The 16,848-nt window shown below is 38.9% G+C and overlaps 1 long non-coding RNA gene across 1 annotated transcript; it reads left to right on the top strand.

Moving 5' to 3' along the window:
- The first annotated feature begins 3,332 nt into the window (after window positions 1-3,332).
- Window positions 3,333-6,662, top strand: LOC106885026. Its single transcript, XR_001411333.1, has 3 exons — window positions 3,333-3,492; window positions 4,325-4,595; window positions 6,554-6,662. It is a non-coding gene; the product is annotated as an uncharacterized LOC106885026 (long non-coding RNA).
- Window positions 6,663-16,848: the final 10,186 nt, after the last annotated feature.

The raw sequence follows: 16,848 nt of genomic DNA, 5'->3' as shown, positions 1-16,848 counted from the left end.
TGCAATCCATTTACTTGAAATTCCACACCCAGGGAATTCAGACGGACACTCCGCCTTCATTTTGACACATCAGCTATGGCATACACAAATCACAAGCTTTAAATTTCCACAATCACATACTCCATTATCAGCCACACAGATAGCGGAGGCAAGCGCGAAATAAAACTGCTTTGTTCCACCCGGGAGCTCAATAATATCCCTTATAAATCAGGATTGGTTGTATGGTTTCTTGCACACATCCCACAGATTTGCTCTGCAAAAGGCGTTGACCATCCACACCACTTTCTTGCCTCTTTGCATCTGAAGAGTTATGCTGCTCTGGGGGGCAGAGAAAGGGGGTAGCAGAGGGGAAGAGAAGGAAAAATTTATGGGTTATGAATATTGACAGAGAAGATATTCTTTGTTTATTGAAGTCTTGTTGATATAAAAACCCCTCCTAGGCTACCCCCTAAGTCTAGAGGTCCTAAAGCAGTGTCAGTGAGCTGTCTGGGCATTTTTTCCCACGTATTGCGCCGCTATTCTGCCCACAATAGAGACCCATTAACGTTTGGCCCTTCAAGTTCGTGCAGCCCAAGCCCCAGTGGCAGGACGTCTGCCCAGTATGTAAAATAATGGAATGAATGGATTCCTTGGGAACAATGATAACAAGACCTGGCTGAGCTAACTGTGACAGCATGTGGTAATTTTCCAGCCCGCTGACCCTGTAAAGGGAGCTTGGAGCACAAAGCTGAGACTGTGGGGCAGGTTGGTCTGAATGGCTGCAAACAAGTGCAGAATATCTGATGATGTCATACGCACGATTTGACAGATGGGGCAGGATTTATTTCTGTTTGTTTTGTTTTGCTTTGCTTTGTTTTAAACTTGAACTTAACTCTTCATTTTTCCAACGTATTTACGCGTTGCAGGCGTAAAGCGGGAAGACAAGAAGCCACCACTGTTTTAAAAGCACGTCTTGGGAGCATTGTCATGTGTTGGTTTTAAGAAACAACCTTATTTCCTGGTGAAAAATGGTATTGCTTGTGCCGTGAATGCTCTGGGAATGGCAGGAGAAAGTTGCTGTAGAATGATGCATGGTCTCTGCATTCAGCCCTGGGACTGTGTTTTGAATCTAGCTCCCCCCTGAATCCTAATACACACTTTGAATAGCATAAAGAAGCATTGTTATTGCCTCAGTCTAGTCATTACATCAGAGAAACAGACAACCAGAGATATCTAAACGGGTTACTAATTTAGGTTTGGTGTCTGGGAATAAAAGTGGGTTAAAACAAGTTCGTTTGAGTATTACTGGACCTACGTGGTTTTGCTACAACTCTGAATAAGCTTTAGACTCTGTAAATGCACTTAAGTACAAACATATGCTAACACAGTTGCATACCTCAAGGAGCACGTTTGGAAGTTTACATAAATGTGGGCTGGGAAGAGATGATACAGCATAATTAGTTGTGAATCACCATCGGTATGGCTTCTTACAACTTTATAGCTGAGTGAACATTAAAAGACAGTTCCATTTCTGTGTTTGCAGATGAAATGATAATACAGGTATAGGACAGACTTCTGAAATTTTTACCACCTCTAAAAGCGGATTAGACTTTTTATATGCCCCCAGGGAAAGATCTTTCTCTCTCCCTTGCAGTGTTATTTATTTCATTGGCTGTGAGCTCTTTGAGGCAGCACCCGGAGCCCTGTGAAATAATGACAACAGGAAGAAAGTAGAGATACATAAGTGAAAAAGAAACATACATTGATTATGGTGAAATATTCTCCAAGCCTGACACAGTTAGCCAAAGTTAAGATGAACACAGACAGTATTTTTAGATGACTAAGCACAGCCTGAGTAAACAAACCAGAAGGCCAAGTTTTGAGGACTGCATTTTTCTACTTGCTTTCAGTACCGTTTTTTCAAGCAGAGAAAGAGTTGGGAGGGATAATTTTTATCACAGCGTGAAATTATCATTATCAATGATGTGTATGATGTGGCTGCCTTTTCAGCAGCTGAGGATTCAGTCCCTATCACATTAAACACTGTACAAACACACAGTAGCAGGCAGTCTCCAAACCAATGAGTTTTCAGTGTAATAGGCAAATTCAATGCAGACACGGGGAAAAGGTCTCTCTATACACCCCCTAAATCCCTCAAATCCACAGTACGATAGTTAGTGCCATGAATTTTTAGAATGGAGAAAAGGAGTTTGTCCATCTCTTACATAACCTGAATTGCAGATTGATTTAATTGCTAAGAAATGCCTTTCTGACTCTGTTTCGTTGCATTCTATTAGAAATGTAAGGAGCATGTTTGCAACTTTCAAACTTCAGTGACCTGAGACAAAATCAGAGTGAAATACATGGGTTGTCTCTAATGCCTGCTCTTAGGCTGTAAAAAGTATTTCCAAATCTCTGCAAGCTCTACTTTTTTATTACTCCTTGCTTTACGGGAAGTTTCCGAATCATAGGAGGTTTATCACCTTTGTTTAATACCTAAAATCAAGACCAGGAGGGATCTCTGCTGATCAGTGGACTAGAAAATTCTGACATAGAGAATTTCCTCTTCAGATTTTTTTTTTTTTAAATTTCATTTTTGGAACTAGTGAGGTCAGAGGAAAGCAGCCTGCATCCAAGATTCAGCAGCCTCATCCGTTTTGATGCAGGTGTCATCCATGCATCCTGGAGACTCCCAACGAGCCTTGAAACAAAATAAGAGGGCATGATTCATTGACAGGAATCCATCTTTTTCAGGTGAAGAGCTCCGGCATCTATTTGCAATGAAAAAGAGGCAACAAAACGGAACCCTGGTAACTGGATTACCCCTCTGGGAGCATGACAGTGACTTCAGGCTGCACCACCGCGCTGATAGGGACAAAACAGGGCACCTTGGCTTACGGGATGTGAAATATTACATCACGAAAACATTCACAATGGGGCAGAAAATGATTCATCAAATCAAAGTTGATAACTTTTTAATTAAAAAAACCACAATTTTTAATGCCTACATTTTTGAGCAAGTAAATGTATCAAGTGCTTAATTTTTAATTGGATTAATGAACTGCCTGCATCGTTATTATGAATTATGCCATCCTAACTAAATTTTTATGTTAATAATGAAGTAAAATATAACATAAGGTATGATTAAATACTGTAAATTATATCCATTTTATTATGACAAATAAATAAAGAGTTATTAAACAAAATATGAAGAATAAAGATAAATTTCAATGGTTTCAGCATGTTCCAGATGCATCTTTGTTTTAAAGGAGACACACTGAACCTCCCTTAGAGATAGGAAAGCTAGGTCCCGGCTTGTCTAAACTGATTTAATATGATGAGTCAATCACCTTTCTCCAGAAGGCAAGTATTGATTCCTGCAGACTCTCTGTTCCTCCTGCATGTATGTTACTACAGAGTCAGTCTGCAGCATTGTTCCATTTTTTTATAGGCACCTACTTTCCTTGTATTTCATACCTACATACTCAAGATTTTGCCTGTGTCTGTGTATAGGTATGTACTCTGTTTATGTCTCTTCTTTATATAGCCCTTCTTTAATTTCTGTGCTATGTGGCAGTGGTGGGGTCTTCGCAGGTCCATAATTTGCTTCCAGTACCCTCAGTGCTCATTTTTCAGCAGAGAAGGTAACTTTTAAGACATTTTTTTAGGAGTTCTGTGGATTCCCCCTCTTCACCTGCAACTCCTCCAAACTGCTGATTCTAAAGATCACAACAGACTATGGCTTGCTCCTTTGTCAAAACTCCCTCTGGCAGAAAGTCAGTGAGGGGGGAGATGCAGAAACAGAGATAGTGAGGGAGCTTAAGACATACACAACCTCTTTCCTTCAGAAATGCCTGAAGATTTTTTGACAATTTGAGATCGCATAAATATTGATGGAAAACAGAGTAAAAAGTCCATGTAGCCAGCAAGGCCATCACCTACAGCAAAGGAGTGGTCTCCCAAGGCCACTTGTACCCACAAATGCCAAATCTGCCACACTACAAAACGTTGGAGGAGGTGGAAACTTGAACAAATGGGCTTGAGTATTAAAACATGTGGACAATAAAGGACATGTGGACAATAAAGGACCTAGAGGGACAGTACAGTAGTAACTACCCGGGCAATGATCTGATAGTAAATATGCATTTTAGGCTGATGCCATTGTAGAATCTTAGTCAGAAAGAGATGTATCTTCATTTTACACTTGTGCCACTATACTAATATGAAAATTAGAAAAACATTCTTGATTTCTGTATAGCCTACGAGTCTTAAGGTTTTTACTTTTTTTCTGATAAGCAACATGGAATGAACACTACAGTAAACTACTGTTTTGCTCATTTGACAGAAGGAGTTTTGAGGAAGGAACATGAAGTGACGTGGAAGAATGTCAGGAGAAGAAGCACAGAGGGATCTTGTCTGCTTCCTGTGCTGGAGTAACCCATTCCACCCATGGCCAGGCTCTGTATTAACATTTTTCCTGAGCATCATTATGGAGCTTGCATGGTATTACTTCCTTATACTGCAAGATACAAGTGTAGACTCAGGAAACAATTTCATCCTCCCACATTTGCAACGCCGTGATTCTGACACTGCCAGCCAAGGTGTCTCAGACCCAGGTTTGAATACAATTGCATGTGGGATTTGGCTACAAAGAAAAATTTGAATTTGAGATCTCTTTCTGGTAGGATATATAGCCTATTAATTATTAGTAGACTCATGTTTACATAACACAGCTATGTTTTTAATGTAGAGTTATCAAAATCCAAGTTGAAATGATTACCTAATTTTCAGTCTGTAAAGGAGAAGAGAAAGGATATATGGCCTTGTTTATGCACAAAATTAGTTTTAAATCAATTAAACTGGTGAAAACCCCTATGTGAACGCATTTAAATTGGTTTACATCTGGCTTGTATTAATTTAACTTCATTCAGTTTTCACCAAATCAATGCAAATGTGTAATTAGCTTAATGGCTCTTGCTCTTCCAGAACAATAGTCTTTCATTCTCGACAACAGGGAGCTGTTTTCATTTCCTACAGACTCCAAAGGAGGCGTCGAGCTGCTTTTATACAATCGCTCTTACTATTTCACTATTCTTTCCTTTGACTATGTAAGGACTAATTCCATGCATTAAGTAGCCAAAAGTGACAGGCCACGAGGGCAGGTGCAAGGTAACCCAGAGAAAGAAGCTTTTCTGTGTTTTTATGGGCTTGTATAAAAGAATGCTCAGAGACAAATACAGACCAGGTCACCCACGCCAGCTTCTGGGTGTTTTTTGGGTGTTAATTTCTCCATCTAATCTCCAACATTTGTCACTTGTCAAACAATCCCGTGTTGCCCTTTCCCAGGCATTCATTCCCTTCATTAATTGATGTTGGGCTTAGCTTTTTCTCTTTTTTTTTTTTTTATTTTTCCCCCTGCCAATTAAAGTAAGCATTTCTTGCTTCAGAATAAAGTCATGACTCGTGGTTTTGTCTCGGCTGATAACAACCACTTCTCCCTTGAGATCCTTCCAGCAGAGCTGCGCGATGGTCGCTTTTTTGTCTTGTATTTGCTCCCCTAAACTGTTGGCATTCAGGAATGTGTTTATGCGGGGAAAAATCCTGAAAAGCACTATAGGCTTGATGGAAATTTCCAAGTGCCATCGGTGCCCGCTGAAGGCAGCAGCTGTGAATGTGGTCGGCAGCGGCACTGGGTGCTCCGAGCTTCACAGGGTACAGCCTTGGACTTTGCCAGGGGCTGCTAAAAATTAAAAAAAATATCTTTCACTTAAAAGTTACAGATTACACGTAATAAATCTCTGCTCTGAACTTCCCCAGACTTTTGTTTTTTATGTAACACACAGCTCCTTAGAGAAAGACAGGAACAATGCAGGAAATATGTTTTAGGACATTATTTATCTAATGGATTGGATGTCATGGGAAAAGGGGCTGAAGCCAGAGGGTTCATCCCCAGGCTTTGGGAACATCGCAGAATTAGAAAACCAACGAAGCAATTTTCAGCTTTACCAAATGCAGTCTTTATGTGAAATCCTTTTACATAAATCATCCTAAAGTTATTTTTAATGGCGATTCAATATAAACCTACTTTTCCAACCAGGCATATCTGTGGTATGAAATGCCAAAGAAAACCATGAAAGCTGCTTTTGTTAATTCACTCTGGAAATATAAATAACTGGGCTAGTAGTCAGTTGTCTTTGACATGGGAGAATTGCTGGAGAAATTAAGATGCCAAAGGATAATCTGAAATATTCAGTAAATTACATACTGCAAGCGCTGATGGAAACCACTCATCCATTGTTTGAAATGATTGGCAAATGAGTTAGCACTTTGTGGCCAATATTGGCCTTGCCCATCTTGGCTATAAGTTTCTGCAAATTAATGCCTTTTTCTGAAGTGCCTATTTTGTTGTAACCAGGAAAGTTCAAAACCAAAATCCTATTTCCACTGTCGAAAACACAAGTTTCAATTGGAAGTAGATACTGCATCAGGAAAACATTGAGCAATGTGTGATAGTACTTCTCTTATGCAATTTGATTATCTAAGCTTTTTTTTTAAATGTTTTTCTCCCGCATAGGTCCCCTATTTATCATCTCTGCCTTGGAGATCTATTAAATAACAAGCCGTAGCATACCTGAAAAAAAAGAGGGGAATAAACAAAGAGAACTTTAGCCAATTGATGGTGAGTAAGATCAATTAAAATTCCTCTAAATTCAAAGACTTGCATATATAAGTATGGTCTACATCTAATACTTGTTAAACAAGCATGTTTAATTATATATATTGCTTTTAAAAAAAATGTTTGTGTATTTTTAGCAAAAAAAAGTAATTGCAGATATAAGTGAATTCCAGTCTTAGTCAAAATGAAAAGCTGGAAGTTCTGTTATGAAATGGTGACTGGCTGGCTATCGTTAATTATCCTTTTCCAAGGCAGAACGTGCTGGGTGGCATAGGTGTTTGATATCACTGTATCACACTGCTGCGTGCCCAGAGGTGGAGAGACGTCATCAGTCCCACAAAGGTAGTGCATAGAATATACAGTAAATAAATTATTAACTTGCATATCAAATTTGTGTGTAAAACATAGCACGTGCCAATGTGCTACCTGATAGGTCTCTCAGGACCTTGTGTGCATATCGTTTAAGTAACACAAATGAAGCACGTTCATTTGCTGGTCCTGTTTCTGTTTAACTTGCTGTTTCACAGAGTAAATGCAGATATATAAAATAACTTACCCTGCTATCAAGGAAAGGGAGAAAAAAGACATTGTATTCTCTAAAACTACCTTACTTTTTGCATTTTATTTCCCATATTGTTCATTAAAGATGTCAGTCTTCAGGATGACCTATGTAAATCAACACAAATCTATTAAAATTTAAAAAAATTAAAATCTATTAAAAAGAGAGCTTTGAGCCAAGCAGGAGGCTGCTCTTACTCTCATAAGCTTTCGCTAGTGTGTTTTTTTGTCAGCTGCAAGATTTACAGTAGCCCACATTTGCCATTCTACGTTGAAGATCCAAAAGATAAATATATGAACAGTATTGCGAGTGTCTGATGGCCTTTCTGTATGTTCAATGTAAGCTCAGCATTGGTTTATCTTTTTCAGAATTGTATGATTATTTCCTGATATGTCTTACAATACTGGTGCCAGCAGCAGATAATGTGACTGGAGTGACAGCACTTAGAAATTTTATCCAAACCAGATTAAAAGCTGCAGTATTTCAGTATTTCAAACTTTCTTTCTCCTCTTTCATGATCAAATTTAAACTGGGTAATACTTACGCTTTCTTGTTGGTTGAGTGAAAAGTGACATCTTCTCCTTCAAAGAGAAAATGGCAAAAATAGATGGGAAAGCCCACTCATTTTGTAGGTATAAAAATCATTTTACTGGGGCCCTCAATCTTTAGAGAAGGTGTAATCGTCACAGATGGTCCACTTAAGGCTGTTAATGTATAAAGTCTTGCCTGCTGTGCATTACAAGCCTGTAATTTTCATCTTGGGGTTCCTATGACTCAACAGCTCAACTCAGCTCTTTCAGTTTATGACATCAGAGAAATCCTCAGTGAAATTATAACCTTGGGAATACCCTGCAGATACTCTTATTTCTACATACAGACTCAAACTGCTTATACATCACTGCAGAGCAAGTTAATAGTGAGCAATAAAACACTGTAATATTTATTTAATACATAAGCACCATTTTTTTTGGGTTACATAGTTCACAATAATATCAATAGCTGTTAAAAGCAGTGTTATCTTTTGTGCGTATTTTTTTCCAGCCAGCTGAGCTCTTTCAATAGAATAAAATTCATGGCCCAAGAAACTGAGCACACAGGTTTGGGCTAACACTGTATAGAGCCAACCCCTCAGTAATTTTCCATTGTGCCATGTCTACTACAAGGTAAGAAGTGGCAGGTCTTCGCCAACAGTACTCATGCATCTTGCCTGGCAGCTGCAAGCTTCACATCTGGTGTAGGACTTTTCAGTAGACCCTTGGACAGCACACGCCTCCTCCATCACCCTGATGCTCTTGCTGTGCTTGAAGCAGCAAGATGCCGAGGTACTTTTCAGCCAGGAAGCTAACACCAACTGAAGACCCTCTAGCCTGGCCAGCTATGGTCAACTTCTGTGCCTGTTTAATTTCTGGCCTTGTCTTGATCATAGAATCAAAGAATCATAGAATCAAGGAATCGTAGAATTGTTTAGGTTAGAAAATACCCTTAAAATCATCGAGTCCAACCGTCATCCTTTCCTTGCTTCCCAATTCTCCTTGCCCAATGTGTGCCACAGGCTTTCCCTCTTCCACTCTGATTCACTACTTGAAAGGCCAGAGCAGAGATGCTATTCGTTACTCGTCCTGCTCCTGTCTCCTTCCTCTCTGCTACAAGACCCTGAACCCACCTCAGACAGATTCTGAACATCATTTAGGTTGGAAAGGACCTTTAAGATCATTGTGTCCAAGAACAAGACAAATTGCAATTTGTGCCTACAGAAATTGCAGTTCTGTCTTTTGTGGTTTTGAACCACTTAGGAACCAACCTAGCATCTCATAAACCAAAGAATTATCCAGATTTTCATAAATCTGAGAATTTTTCATCAGTACTCACTAAGTAGTTCTGGAGAATAATTTTTTAGTATGTATGTGGATGATCTGCAACTTCTTTCTGAATACTTGACATTTATTCATCTGATTATATGACCAGGCACTCCTCGGTTGGATGATGAGGATCTTTAAAGCACAAAAATTGTTATTATAGGTGACCACCTCCCAGCACACACATTCTCTGCAAGGCACTTTCTGCATAATGCTGCACTTGATGATCTAAATTCCCAACAATTCGTGCATGTGTGATGTTCTGTGCGGGAGCGCATGGGTATAAAGAGCAGCATGAGACTTGCAAACCGTCATGCACAGTTGTCAGCTTTTATATTTTAAAAATAATCATAATATCTTTATGATTTGAGATTTCCTTAGAATGTTTAAAATTACCCATGTTTAATGCCCATTAAGGAATAAAGGAGAAAGAAGGAGTATGTGGTTGTTACAGCCTAGAATTGTAAAAGTTTGTTACAGTTTGGTCCCTTATTTTTATTTTCATGATAAATCAGCTCATTCTTTATTAATGCATAGTGTGATTATGAACTTTCCACCTGTCCCATCACTAACTGTCACATTGTAAATCGTAGGGTAGTGGGATGAATAAGAGGAGGCCACATGAGATCCCTTCCAGTACTCTAGTCCAGTCTCCTGCGTAGTGGTTACATAACATACAGAGTTCTGCAGAAATTTTCTTTAATTACACTGCTATTGAAATCTCATCAAAAGCCGCATCCATGTTATACAGTCTCATGTCTACAGTAACCTGCCAGAAATTCGTAGCTCTCACAAGTCAGAAATATCATGGTTTTCTTTCCAGACTGAGCATAACTCCCACTTATTGTAGTCATGGTGTACTCTTCAGGTCACACTAGGTTGTTCATCCCTGAAAACATCTGATGTATTGTCACTGATGGTCTTCAAAAGTTGCTATGTTTTACCCCAAAAATGTTAGAACTGACTCTATGGATAATATCAAAAAAACATATGAATGAGTAGTGAAGAAATTCTCCTTAATTTCATAGTGTTGCAAAACTGATTTGAATACAGTGAAAAAAAAAAATTTAATTGCTCTGTATAAAAAGGCAAACTATGGAGGGCTTTTTAATCACAGAAGTGGTTTTGTTTCTACTTTTGCTGTTCTGCTTCATGTTTGCATTGTCTACAAGAAGCAGAATACTGAAACCAGAACAACTTAATTTCACAGAAATCTAACTGCAGTGAAATCTACCAAGAAAACCCAACATCTAGGTGAGAGAGATTTAATGAATAAACTTTTAGCCTTTTGGGTGTTTCCTTGAATCACATCACCACATCTTCAGAGGGTTGCTTGTCACTTATTATCAGCACTTGACTTATTTTTGATTCATCTTACCTCTGCTTCTATTCCACTACCCTTTTTCAAGGTGTGGGAATCAGGCCTTTTGTGTTGTTTGATATTAAACAGATTTAAACTAGGTTTCTTCCACAATAATGCTTTATTTTTCCTTTACTATCTTTCGTTTATCTCATCAGGTTTGCATATATCAGGATTTTTTAACACTAGTGACTACAACGAAGGGTCATGTCAGTGTTTCCATTATCATTCATAAATCATTACTTTCAAGGTTAATATTTCAACAGTTGTAAACCTCATCTTGCTGAAGTGAAGTAGCCTTGATTTGAATCTATTCTTTTCCTTCTAAAATTGGATTTAACCCAATAAATCTTTTTTTTTTTTTTAATTAATGATAAAAGATGTATCAGTAGGCCACCTCCTCAGGAAGCTCTTGTCTGGAATCACCTCGATAACTTCACTGACCAAGAAAGGAAAGAGTTAGAAAGTTATCATTATTAGAACATTATTAGTGTTGATGTTGATAGCTGAAACTGGGCTCATGAAGAGAAGCAGAAAAATGTTGACACTACTCACGAGAGTCTGTCCACTTCAGTAGTACTTAGGTTTATTTTAGAATCCCTGATGAAGTTCCTCTCCTCTGCCTCACCTGGATTCAAGTCCCATGTCACTCATATCATCAGGTTGCCTGTGTTTTCCACTGGTCCCCTGCCTTTCCTCTCCTTCTTGTGCTCCCCACTCAGTCAACTGTTCTCCAAAGTCTGAACACCAATGCCTCTGGAATCTGTAGCTTAAAAAAAGCCACTGAAACCCCAAGTGGTGTCACTTTATCTCCAATGCTAGTGTGGAGGACATGTTCAGCTGCTTTTTCACAACTCTTCTTTCTTTCTTTCTCTTTTATCAGCTATTTTCTGCCAGAATCTTCTGCTATTTTCTGCCAGTGCTTCTGCCACCCTCTAGCAGGCAGCACACTTTCTGCAACACAAGAAGCACAGAAGTTCTATGTGACCTCCTCACAGTGGAACAGAGAGACAAGTGTGTCTAAAAATTAAACCACATAAAGATCTGCAATTTTAACACCCAGTCAAGACTTTTTCTTTCATAATTTTTCATCACAAAGACTTTGTAATTATTTTCTCCAGTCATTCTACTTCTCTTTCTCTTTGCTGTAGCAAGATGTGGAGTAGGAATCCCAAACAGCTCTCATCAATGCACCTCAAGAACCATTTTATGACCCTCATATAACACTTTACATGACTGTTTAATTTCCTATTTAAAACAAATTAACTGTTGCATGCTCTAATTGGGACACAAAGGATCCCAGATCTTGTCTGGAAGTATGTGGAGGTTACTGAGAGGTTGTCCAGATTGATGGTTGCGCTGAGTGTATGACCTTAGAATGAACTTTGACTAAATTTTGCTCTTTGTGCACTTGGCAGTCTGTATTTGGAAAGCATCAATTGTCTACATTCAACATATTAAATGCAAGGCATATGCTTTCCACAGACTTGGACCTTCTTTGTTTTCACAGAAGCCAAAAGCTCCATCAACCTTATTTATATCAGTTATATCAATTATTCCATAACTATTTCAATCTGCTTTAGTATGCATGTATTTCATTCAAAAAACATGTCCTCATTCTTTCTCCCTTACTTCCTATTCTAGCTTGTGGACCCTCATCATCATCACTATGGCAAAGGTGATGGGCAATAATTGTGCTTGGATGGTAAATTTCCATGACATTCTTGCAAGACTGCTTTCTACTTAAACTCCATTTAAGTCCCAGCTGTCTCAGGAGCCAGGAATTCCATTCGTGTATTTTTATTCGGAGTTTGCATATGTATTGTAGGCATATATAAATATATATACATACACATCAGAGACTGGTAGCAGGAGAGAGAAGAGAAGGAAAGATTTTCAGATCATGGGGGACACGCTATCACAGAAAGAATTCAGGCACACAACAGGTGATACCACAAGACATCAGAGAATTACTGCCACGAAGCAGCAATACACAGATCAGAGTGAACACTTGCTACCATCATGACAATTGCTTTCACTAAAAAGCACCTTGAAAAAAAATCACATGATTATTTATTAAAGATTATTTAACACATCGGCTTATTCATGTTAACTTGTCCAAAAAATCCTCATCAGCAATTTTCCATCTGAATATGTTTTTAAAAAGGCCAGACTCCCAACCAGAATCTTCCTTCTGTTGTCAGTATGCCAAGAGAAGAGCACCAGAGAAGCTTTTACTGAAAATAAAACAGCCCTACCAAATCTTGTTCCTGGAAACAAAAAGACTTCCCTGTGGTGGTTTAGCTTCTGCTATAAATTTTTTAACCGCACACATATTTTTTTTTGCATTGTTTATTTAATACATTGCTGTGAAAATAATTAACCAGTTTTTCCCATCCTATTTCTAAATCAAGCAAAGAGTTCCTTCTTTGCCTGTTTGTGTAGGGCCATGAACACTAGTCTACTTAAGAACCTATCATGAAGAAAAAGGCAAGGACTATTCCAATCCTCAGGATTAGCCTTCATAATTTCTGTGCCTTACTTAGAGGTTTGCAGCACAAATATGTATAGTTGTGCATACACAAAGGAGTTAAAAATAAGTTTTGATTCTGTTTCCATGACTAGAAAGTTCTGCAGCTGCCACCAAGGTTTAGGTAAGGTTTAAGCAGCTGGACTAGATCTCTTAAGAAGCACTTTTTAAATCAATATTCAGAATAATGAAGCAGAGAAATAAATAGCTGAACACGTGTAAGCTATAAATAGCAATGCCAGTAAATCAAATCACAGTTTTCAAGGTAAACAGCTTTTTTAAGGACCTTGACAAATCACACCAAGAGACCATAGTCCAGCAGTGCCGTTAGGACACGAGGCTGGACGATGACCAGCAGCAAAAGCAGCAAAAGCAGTAAGAGGGGTCGGAGCCCTCTTGAGCTACCCCAAAATCCAGATCCATGAGGAACCACCATGGTCCAAAGCTGAGGAGACTGAAGAGTAGGTTTATGAGCTGGACACAGTGGGGACCTAATGTTGGGGGACCAAAAGCTGTGCTGTGTGGACCAGAAGTAGACTTTTCTTGCTTGACTGACCAAGATGTAGCCAGCATGTATGACTCTAAAACGTCATAAATCTCCTGCTAGACCAGGTGGCTCAATCAAATCAATCATCAATAAATAAGTTCAAGAAATAACAGTGAAAAAATACCATGGTAATGCGTGGATTTTACCTTGCAGATTTTTTTTTTCCTCAGCTTACTAGACAGTAAGTAGACTTTGTCACAGGTCTGACTGCATCAGCAAATTTTGCTTTGCTTTGAGGAATGAGGCTAATTAAAGGCAGTTTGAAAAATGAGTGAAATTAAAACCAAGGAAATACTTAACACATCTCTGCAACCATAATAATAATTTGATGGACTTAAAGTGAATGTTTACAAAATGCTTTCCAACCAAAAAAATATTTCACCAATTATCCAGCAGTGTTGTGGGTATAGTGATACTAATAGAACTATAAGTATTTGTAGAGAAAAGGGCTATGTAAGCATGAACAACTTAACCACTCAGCCTTTCTTTCACTCACAAAGATTCCAAGCTTACCTAAAATCCAGTTTACCACAATTAAGCTTCAGATATCAGGAAGTATTAGACCAAGACTCAAGACCAGATTTCTGAACACTTCCATGTGCTAAGTGGACACAAAAGTAACAAAAGCTCAGCTGCCAAATGGAAGACCTTTCCATCAGATTGTCCAGTCTTGGACAAACAAGCTACTTTTGTCTAGACAAACTGTTTCAAAAACCCACTTATTTTACCCATCCAGTCTTAGGCATGACCCAAATGCCCAGCATCATTTCCTAGGCTTCTGAAATCAGAACTAATCTCTTTTTCTGTCCCATCTGACTATTTTTAGATTTCCATTTCTAATGAGCTATTTTCTCATCCTCTCCCTATACTAAGGAAAATCTAAATTTTATCTGCTTCTAAAACTGTCTCTGTACAAGTGGCTCCATGGCCAAGTTGTCATTCCTTCTCATTACACCCACATGTAAATCTGCTGGAGGTGACCATGAAATTGCAGGTCATTGCCCTCATTAACTTCCCAGAGACACTTCTGGAAGTACGAAATTCTCTCTCAACCCTGTACATTGCCACCAACCTCTACACGTACAAGAAAAAATAAATCATTTAAGACATGTAAGAAGGAATCATATGGAAAAATGTAGTTAAAAATCCCTCTGAACTAATTGCTTAAGAAAGCTTGAGGTGCCCAGGAAAGGTGATAGAATATTACATCCACGGAGCCAATTTTTCCCCCACTTTTAGAAAAATAATATTTGAGATTAGTATAGCCTGGCACCTGTCAGTTAGGTAAAAAGTGTTTGCAATGTGCAGTTGCAACTGGGAGCTGCATAGTGATGGAATGCATTGAGCTTGCTGGAAAGAAAGAGAGTAAAGATTAAGAGCTGTGTGGCACAACATGGAGTGATGGGCCAAAGCCTGAGCTCTGCTCATACTGGGGTAGATGGAAAGTGTTCATACAGGTTTGGTTTGTGGACAAAGTGGCTTTGTGGCACAGCGACAGGCTATGAAACATGCTGAGGGTAACATCAGGTAATCCAGAGCTCTTCAGGGGCTAGTTTTCAAGGAAAACCCACTCAAACCTGTCTGGGGTATGTCTACGCTGTATGGCAACCATACTCAGTCTATAAATGTGAAGGCTGGCCACTCCTTAGTATCCTTAGGTTACTCCTTTTGAGTAGAGAAGCTTAAGGAGCTGCACACCTAAAGCTCACTGAACAATACTAAGAGTTCATTATTAATTATTAGATTAATTATCTTTGTATTAATAATAGACAGTCACATTAGCAGTGTCTGTCCAAAACTACTGTCTGTATGCATCTGAAAGGGAAGAAGCACCAAACCAGAAGCTGGCCCTGGACAGGACTACCTCACCCCAACCCTTGCAAGTAATCAGCCTCCTCTGCATTTACTGTAAGGGCATCTGTGTTGCATAGCACACATCAGGTGTTCTTTCACTATCTAATGAGCTTTGACATTTCTTTTCATAATAGTTTTTAAATGAATTACAGTACTGTCCAGTGCTACAGTACTCAGTAAGCACCAGTTTAGAGTTTCCTAACTGTTTTTCTTACGTGTTGGCCACCAAATCATGATGCTAGCCCATTGTTTTCTGCAAGACACATTTTCTCTGTTTATAAAAATTACAGTTGCAATGGTATTACAGAATCACAGACTCATGGTTGGAAAGGACCTCTGAGATCACCGAGTCGAACCATATACACACAAAAGACCCCCACAATCTCAACCACTAGAGCATGACCTGAAGATCCACATCTACAGGTTTCCTAAATGCCTCCAGGGATGGTGACTCCACCACCTCCCTGGGCAGGCTGTTCCAGTGCCTGACCACTCTTTCAGGAAAGTAATTCTTCCTAATATCTAATCTAAGCCTGCCCTGCCCCAACTTCAGACCATTTCTTTTACCAAGATGTAGTCGTAGTTCAATGACAGAAACATATGCCCATAGGATCAGAACTGTGGCTTGCACGTTATTCACAGAAATCACTCAACATCATGCAAATTTTGGTGTTTTGATAACCACAGGATTTCTTCTGGGCAATAACTGCTTACTCAGTTCTGTTGCAAATGGGTCATTCTGCTCTGAAGCCATTCACACTTTTTCCAGTCCCCAAAAAGAGATATCTTCCTTCAAATAGTCAGAATCAGACTTGCGGCACTTCCGAGGCACAAATTCTTAGTCACAGCTCGCTAAAGCTCATTTTCAAAGAAATCCCCTACAGTAAACAAATGAGGAAGCAAAAGATTTTGTATTCCCACCACCCGTGACATTAGCTTTTCAATCAGTCGCTACTCCATTGATTAGTTAAACAGACTAATGAATGTCAAGCAACCATCAACACTTGTGATATTTTTTAGGAGTAAATTACATACATGTGCAATCACTTTGCTTTAGCTACACAGCCTTTGAGGAATTTAATTTGTCTCCTGTGAAAGCACAAATAACTCTTAGACAAGGGGTGTCTCATGCCCTTCACCAACTTGAGCGTAATCTTCAAGCAGCCCCAATTAATTTTATACCTGTGTTGTGTTCAGTTCAGTATTGCACACTCACCTCTGAACTGTAGTTCTTTTTCCTTCTCACAAAAAAACCCCTCTATTTCCCCCTTTGTGGCTGCTCTTCTAAGTCTTTCTCTACTAAAACTTTAAACTACTGTTAGAAACATTTATTTCCATCTCACTGCTTCTGGCCATGGAAGTATTCAAATGACATCCAATTCAATATATAATGATCTTTGAGACTTTTTGTCATTAATAAAAGCTGAATTTTGCTTGTCCTTCTTTTTAAATTCTTTTGGTGGAGTGGCAAGTTTCTCTCTGAGTAG

This window comes from Calidris pugnax, unplaced genomic scaffold (genome assembly GCF_001431845.1).
Source record: "Calidris pugnax isolate Ruff unplaced genomic scaffold, ASM143184v1 scaffold40, whole genome shotgun sequence".
In the NCBI taxonomy this organism is placed as follows: Eukaryota; Metazoa; Chordata; class Aves; order Charadriiformes; family Scolopacidae; genus Calidris; species Calidris pugnax.
This window is presented reverse-complemented; position numbering and strand designations above follow the sequence as displayed.